Source organism: Strigops habroptila, chromosome 5 (genome assembly GCF_004027225.2).
Source record: "Strigops habroptila isolate Jane chromosome 5, bStrHab1.2.pri, whole genome shotgun sequence".
Classification (NCBI taxonomy): domain Eukaryota; kingdom Metazoa; phylum Chordata; class Aves; order Psittaciformes; family Psittacidae; genus Strigops; species Strigops habroptila.
Window position 1 is genome coordinate 65,327,244 of NC_044281.2, and position 7,871 is coordinate 65,335,114.

Below are 7,871 nucleotides of genomic sequence, written 5' to 3' on the forward strand. Positions count from 1 at the left end.
AATGAAAGACAAGACTTTCTACTGTCTTCTAAAAAAAATGACCTTACTTGAAACACAAATGCATACACAAACACTAGAACGAAATATGTAGTTTATCTGTTCATGCTACATGAAATAACTAACCAGTTAGAAAATATTTAGCTAGCAGTGATTTGTATTTTATTGAAATCATATATGTGCAAAATCAAATTACATTCCTACTAAACCTGAAATGTACACAGTAGAGGCAAAAACTGTTGCTGCTGTAAATCTGTTGTAAGAAATAATTTGGCATTTAATTATTTTTTCATTTCTGATTTTGACTACAAAATAGTAATACAAAATTAACAGAATATGCTAGTTTACTAGGGAGTCTAGTAAAAAAGGTATGATTTTTTTTCTATGTTTCACACATATCGTTACTGTTGCTGACAGCTCCTCTAATTTTGAATTCATTCTATTGAATTTGCCCTATTATGGAATGAGTTTATATAGGTTCCCTTATTGTGTAATTACTGAACATGGTGTGCATACGTAAGAGTTTAAATTATCCCACGTTTATGCCTGTGATTTAATTTCATATACCTATCACAGATCCAATTGCTTTAGACTTTGAAATGAATGACAGGAAAAATACCTTGTAAGATTTGAAGACATGAGATAAAACGACAGTAACTCAGACTGAACTTCTGTGAATGCCTATAAAATTATTTTCCTAACAAATATATTTTGACTTTAATATTTTGGTATTAAATTCTTGAATTCTAAAACGTCGTAATGACTGGTTTTGGATGATGACTTATGAGGCACATTCAGCAACATGAAATAGGAAAAGATCGATTTCCCTTTATCAAATGCCAAAGAAGAAAGCTGACGCTTTCCACTCACTCCAGAAATGGAGTATGTAGTTAATCCATTAAAGAAACATGGAAAAGGAGAACTATTCTGGGACTCAGGAATACAAATATTAAAGATTAGTAGTAAACAATATGCTGATATACAAATATTTATTTTCTCAAGTCAGTCAGTTGTTTAGCAGTGCTATTACAGCATCAGCATACTTCAGAATTTCTTCTCCCTCCTTTGAGAGAAAATATACAGATTAAACAAAACATCTCCAGAAGCCCTTAGATGCATTTTTAAATTATTTACATTCAGATTGGCTAAGTTATTAATTGTACTGTCTTCTAGAGTAAGTGAAGCTGGGCAACGCAGGTATAAAACCTAATGATTGCTGTTTCATACGCTTGGTTTTAAATGTCCCTGAGTTTTAAAAGCAGGACATTCTAAAGAGAACCACTCATTCAACTCCATACTGAAGGCGTAAGACTAATATTTTGAAAACCTCTAATTCAAAGACCTGTTATCTTTGCTTGACCTTATTTCCTGTCATTGGCAAGAAGTGAGTAGCTTCTATTCACTCTAATAGCCATATAGTATAACCCTTGCTGTGAACAACTGCTATTTATGCATCCCTTTGTAGAACGCTCCAGTCTTGGGAAGTCATATGCCTGCCTCAGAAGGGTCATTTACAAACAGCCTCTTGTTTGACCTAAGGGATACATCACAGTGCCTCGCCCTGTACTTTTTACCACGTATACTGTACTTCCTTCCTCTCATGTTTAACACAGCACAGGTGGTTCTGTGGTTCAAAACCAGGTGTCTTAAGTCTGAAGTCATCTGCAGAAATGTTTACCTTCTTATAATTTTTAGCTGGATTCAGAAGTTATAAAAATGCAGTTATTTTTCTTTGAGGAGGAAAAAACTATTTATCATGGCTTCTTTCCATTTTGTAAAGAAAAGGTTTTGGTACCTTACAAGATACATTTGTCACCTGACCAAACATGAGTTCAAACCACATACTTACTCCCTTTTCCAGAAAATCATTAATAGGTCATTGATTAAAAAATGTGTAGGAACAAACAAGTACTAGGAGTCTGCATCTGAAGAATTATAAACCACCTTTTCCACTATTAAAAGAATGGCTAATGTACAAATTACAGAAGGTATTTTACAGGAGACACCAAGCATGAAAACGTTTTGAGGCCTCTCTACTTTTCTATTTTATTTCCAATAGTACCCAGATAGCTTTGCATAAGTAATTGTATCTGCTTGAGGCTGTCCATAGCAGAAAAAGAGAAAATTCCTCTTTTCCTTACTCAACTCTGTTATGCTTACAAACATCTAGATCACAAAAGACCCCAAAATCATAAAATAATACAGAAATGAAGGCATTAGTGTATATGTGAAGGCATTAGAATATACATCATCTCTATGTGATTAGGAGAATATTATTATTTCTTGAAGCATGTGTTGCTATTAGGACAGATCAACTGTGCCAGGTCTCCATTGCAAAGATTTAATCAGTCAATAAATAAAGTTATTTTGCACAACTGTGGTCATGAGAATTTTTTAATAGGCTTTGAAAGAATTTTATCATTTTGATTCTGAGTGGAGAAACAGACAAAAGAGGCATCTAAAAAAGAATTATCCTGCTACTGCATTCTGTCCATCTGTTACGAGAAGAATAAGCTATTGAATATTGGAGTGATGTACCACAAAGCTACACCTGTTAACAATACCATAATCCATATCTGAAAGGCATGTATTTTGAATTTTTCCAGTGAAGTTAAGGATTGGTTCATAGGAAATTGTACAGAACTAACATACGAAGCTCAGCTTTATTAGTGAGTATTCATATATGTATATATATCACAGTAGGAGAGACATTTTATGATGGTTCATTTTGAGACAATAACAGGATTTCTGGGCACAGAAAACCAATGCAGTGGAGCACTTGATGCTATGCTTCATAGGTGGTTGTTAGTTAAGGTAGAGAAGAAGGAATTGAGAGAATTATGAGGTGCATGAGAATTTTGTTGGGGGGGAGGTGCCAAAAGGAGGAATATTTGGTCAGTGGTGGTTAAAGAAGAAATTACTACTGTAATTTCTCAATAATCAGTTTTATGACCATCTCATTTCATAAGATGACAAAATGCCAGAGGGTGGTGGTGTCCAAAAGAGACTGATCAGAACAGCACATAAGACAAACATGCTCTTGAAAACTACAGTAGCAAAAGTGGGATGAAAAGTAGCATATAAAGTACAAGTATGTATTTAGCAATTAATAATAATAGACAAAGGGTCTCATCAGCTGAAAACAACAGAAGAAAAAAAAGTGTCAGGAGGCATTACCTGATAATGGAAAGACTGAGTTGTCAACATGATATGGCTGTGAAAAGCCAAAATTGATTCTGGAATATGAGGCGATGTATTTCCAGTGGCAATAGTCAAATATTCATAACAGTGGAGAAGGTGTTGTTCAAGCCTCACCTGGAATACTGTTCACATTAGTCCACATTTTAAATAACTCTTTGTTCAAAATTGAATGACTGAAGAGAAGACTTGCTGCACTGATAAGATCCTGGAGAAGAGAATGAAAAGGATCATGTGGTACAATAGAGTGAAGTCTGCTAAGATAGTTCTTTATAAATAAAAGAAATACTCAAAATCGGAAAAATCTTATTTAATTTTAAAACCAAATTAGTGTAAGGATAAATAGATATAATCTAGCTCTAAGCAATTTTTTTCTGGATTTCAAAGAAAGTTATAACTGTTAGAAAAGTGACATTCAACAAGAGCTTTCTATTAAGAGTAGAAATATGTAATTTGTGCAAAATATTGATGTATTAATATAGTGTCTCCCAAAATTAAAATCTAGAAAGAACAGTTCTTTCTTTCCCCACCTCCTCCCACCACTTGCATCAGCAGATAGTAAACTTGGCAAGAACCACTTCACCAAGCAATAGTAATGGTAGGACTGTATTATAAAAAATGTTGACCTGTTATATTGAGTGTTTAGTATATGGTTACTTCCAAAAGAAAACATAGCTTAGAATGTGATAAAGTGTACAAAGATCTTTTTACAGTCAGCATGAATATTTTAGTTTCTAGTGGTACATGATGGTATTATGGTAAGGAGTTATTAGTCTTTAGTGTATGACTTACTGCCCAGTCCTGCTGGTTTAACTCAGGCCTATCACAACTCCTTTTCAGACAAGGTGATTCTTTTACTTTAATTGTGCATTTGAGTAAGGAATGCAAAATTGAATCCCCATTTACTACATTGAAATAACATGAACAAACCATACAGGGTATATTAGAGAACAAGGAATTTATACTTTGCAATGATTCAGTTTGTAACACAGATGTTTTCCAGATTTAACCTTCATATTCCAAATTCTCCTACTACTTGATAAATCACTCAGAAAGGTTCAGGTTTATGAATATCTTTTATTCAATTCCTCTTTCCGGGTAGAGATAATAAAGTGGACAATGTTCACATTCAGGCACAGAAATATTGATAGCCTGTTAGGAAATCTTAGCATTTCTGCAGTAAGCTGGTGTTGCTGCTTCTTGCCTCACTCTTGCCAGTTTTAACTACTAGTGCCAGGATCACAGTGAGCAAATACGCTCTGTAGTGCATTGGTCTATACTGTCATCACAGGAAACAATAGAACTAAATTACGGAGGGTAAGACTCAAGACTTCAGGCTTAGGGTCCCCAGAAGCTTAGTTTTCATCCTTTGAAGTATTCCCCTTTCAACAATCAAACTCAGTCATCATTAAAAAGGTTGGGTGTTTCTTATCCAGTGCTACAGCCGTAGATGGCAATGTGAAAAGCAGATAGAGTTTAACACATCAACTCCACACTCATCTAGCCATCTCACCACCGCGGTAGCCAAAATGACAACACAAACTCACCCTCAGCCAAATCAAGCTTTCTTCAAAAGACATACAACTTCACAAAAGGTGTAGCCAAGCCCCTCACTTTCAGACAAGCACCCCAACTCCCATGTTAGAATCCTGCTTCCTGGCCAGATCAGTGAATACTTGTAATCTTGCTCTGGCACAATTGTTCCAGGCAAAGTCAAATTTCACCCCTGGAGCTGAGCACTCCGTCATGCCGCTGGAGGATCTGGGGTCAGGAATTCTTTCCCAGCAAGGGGAGAAGCATATCATCCAGCCAAGGTGTGACTTACGTTTCCTAAGTCTTGAATGGCAATTTTCATTAGTAGGCAATTGGATGAAAAGGAGATACCGTTGCTATCCCTTTTTCAGGTGACATCCTGAATATATCTAGAAGAAAACCAATGTAGCTAGGTCCCTGAAGACCTGTACATTATTGAGCACAAAGATGGGGCAGATAATACCCTTTTAGACTCCTAGTCTATGCTTCAGATTCCTAAATGCTATGACAAAAATCTTAAATAGTAACAAAATAAACAAGGATAGTCTCTTTATAGGACTCCTGGATAACGACTGGGTTGTTAGAGAAGTCCCACAAGAAATTTTGGCTAGATATAGCTTGGCTTTTCAAATTCAAGTGGAGTTTTACTATCAACTCAAATGAATTTCTCTCCATATTATATCTTACTTTTGTATGTAAGATCGCATGGCCCCTGTGTTAGACAATGCCGTCTTGACATCATGTAATTATTAATTATCAATTAATTTGATTTTACTGTTTTAGCAATATCTTCTCATGCCATCAGTTTAGAATAAAACACATAATAGGGATTGTTTTGTTTTGTTGTTTTGTAAGAGTTGGTTAATTCAGCAAAAAAGTAAGAAAAAGGCAGCAGCCTACATACACTGACAAGAGCCCAGTTCGGATTCGCTTCTGGATCTCCACCTAAAATTGCAACCCACCAGAAATCGAATTTTTCTTCCACTGTCTTCTGTATACCAACATGCATCTTTAATCTTTTTGGTAATTGAGCCAGCACCTAAATATATCAGAATCTAGAGTTTGTAATACTTCTGCTTTCCAACCCTTTTTCATATAAGCAGTTGGATAGGGTACCATGACTTTCAGATGTAGCACATTAGATGGTGTCAGTAAGCTGTTACTGCCTTCACCTGAATGTTACTTATTTCTGAAGGATTCAGAAATGAAAAAACTGGGTACCAGTTTTTCATCAGTAGAACTAGGCAAGGTTTTGATCTCATTATGATCTCCAGAAGCTGCTCCTAAAAGTACACTGTATGTGAAAACTGTCCAGAAATTTACTTCCCTGCTTTTGAAGTGACATAGTTAGCTCTTTAGCTTCAACTTGTTCTGAAAAGGCCTTCTGCATGGTGGAGACAATGAGCAAGGACAAGCTAATGTGCAGAAGCTGGTCAGGAGAAAGATGCAACACCATTTTTGTTCCTCAGCCTGCAGTTCTCACAGAGCCAATGTGTTTGGATGAATGACCTTGGCTTCTTGTAGAAACTGCCAGCCTGGGGAATAGAAGACATACACTTCCCAAGAACTTAGAAAATAACCATCCTCTTTGTGAGGGATACAGTTTAATGATAAAAAATGCTTCCTATGAATTTAGCACTGTTTGGTATGCTGAACAGATACCATAGTCATATAAAACTAGAGAGTGTGTTTTGTATGTTTTGTGCCTAATATCCCCCAAAGAAAAAAAATTTCCTGAATGAAAAATAGCCCTTAACCAATCTCTCACATACCTACAGGTACAAGCAGAACACACCATTTGTTTAATATGAACATTAAATTCTTCTATCGAATGCTTAGTCACCCATAATCCTGAACATCTTGGTCTATGTCATAACTGGCACACACCAACTAGAATGTTCATCTGAAAAAAATATATGCCACCAATTACCCAATACATGCTGACATTTTCCTTACCTCGTTTGCACTTTCAATTGAAAACAATTAGCCAGCTAAACTATTAATAATGTTGGCTCAATACTGTGTATCTTACTAGCTGCACAAAAGCTGTGAGAACATTCAGCCTTTTGTCTGAAACACCTGACCCACCAATCACTTTCTGCTACCATAAAATGCCTCTGTTCTGGAATTACGAGTCAAAGTCAGATCCTGTGCCTCCACAGTTAGCAGGCAGAGCAAAGCCTCCCTCCGTGGGGTGGAAAGAAGGGATATGTAATAATTCTTACACAGCTCCCCTTACAAGCTGATAGTTTGTGTAAGCCTAGAAACCATCCCTTCAATGAATCCCATCTATTACTCTTCTCACAATTTAATGGACAGCTGATACTGCTACCATAATTTTACATTCAAATTAAAATATGTGTAAACAGAGTTCTGGTTTGTGCCTCTTTTTTTTTTTTTTTTTTTTTTTTTGTGAATATGCATATAAAAGACTAACAGAAACAAAAATTTCACCTTCTCCAAAACGAGTCAATGACTCCATTTCTCTGCCTGGTGAGATGAAAATCTACACGAATCCAAGACGGATGCTAGTATCATTGCTCAATGCACTTCTGGAAGATGCTCAAAGTGACAAGCACAGCAAGAGAACCTACACAGAACATAACAAGTGAAAATCTAGCACAGAAAATAAACAGAGCTTTGGACTCAAGCAGCTAACATGAAAGAGTTATTGGTACAGGTTTACCTACAACAGCATTTTGGGCACTGGCTTGGCCTGTATGCGCCAGCATGACAGGCAATCTCCTCTTCCTAGTGCCAGGACGTTCTTATAATAACTTTGAATAGAGAAGGGTTAGTGGTCAGGGAAATCTGAACAATGTTTAAGACAACTTTTTGGTCACATTACTGCATTGTACATCAATGATGATAATGTCCACCATCCAGTGTCTTCATAGCTCTTACATTTTCAAAGGAAAAAAGCTCTCTCTGTAGGGGCAGAAACAGATAAAAAGACACAGTGAAGGTGACAAGTAAGGAATCAGCAATCCCAGGACGGGAACTCAAGCCCCATCTGAGCAGTCTGGACCTACTCAGAATATGTGGAAACCTCTTTTCTCTGCGGTAAAGAGTGGTGAAAAGGGCACACACATTTGTCAATAGGTAATGCTGCACTCCATGTCAAAGTGGTACTATAATTGGCA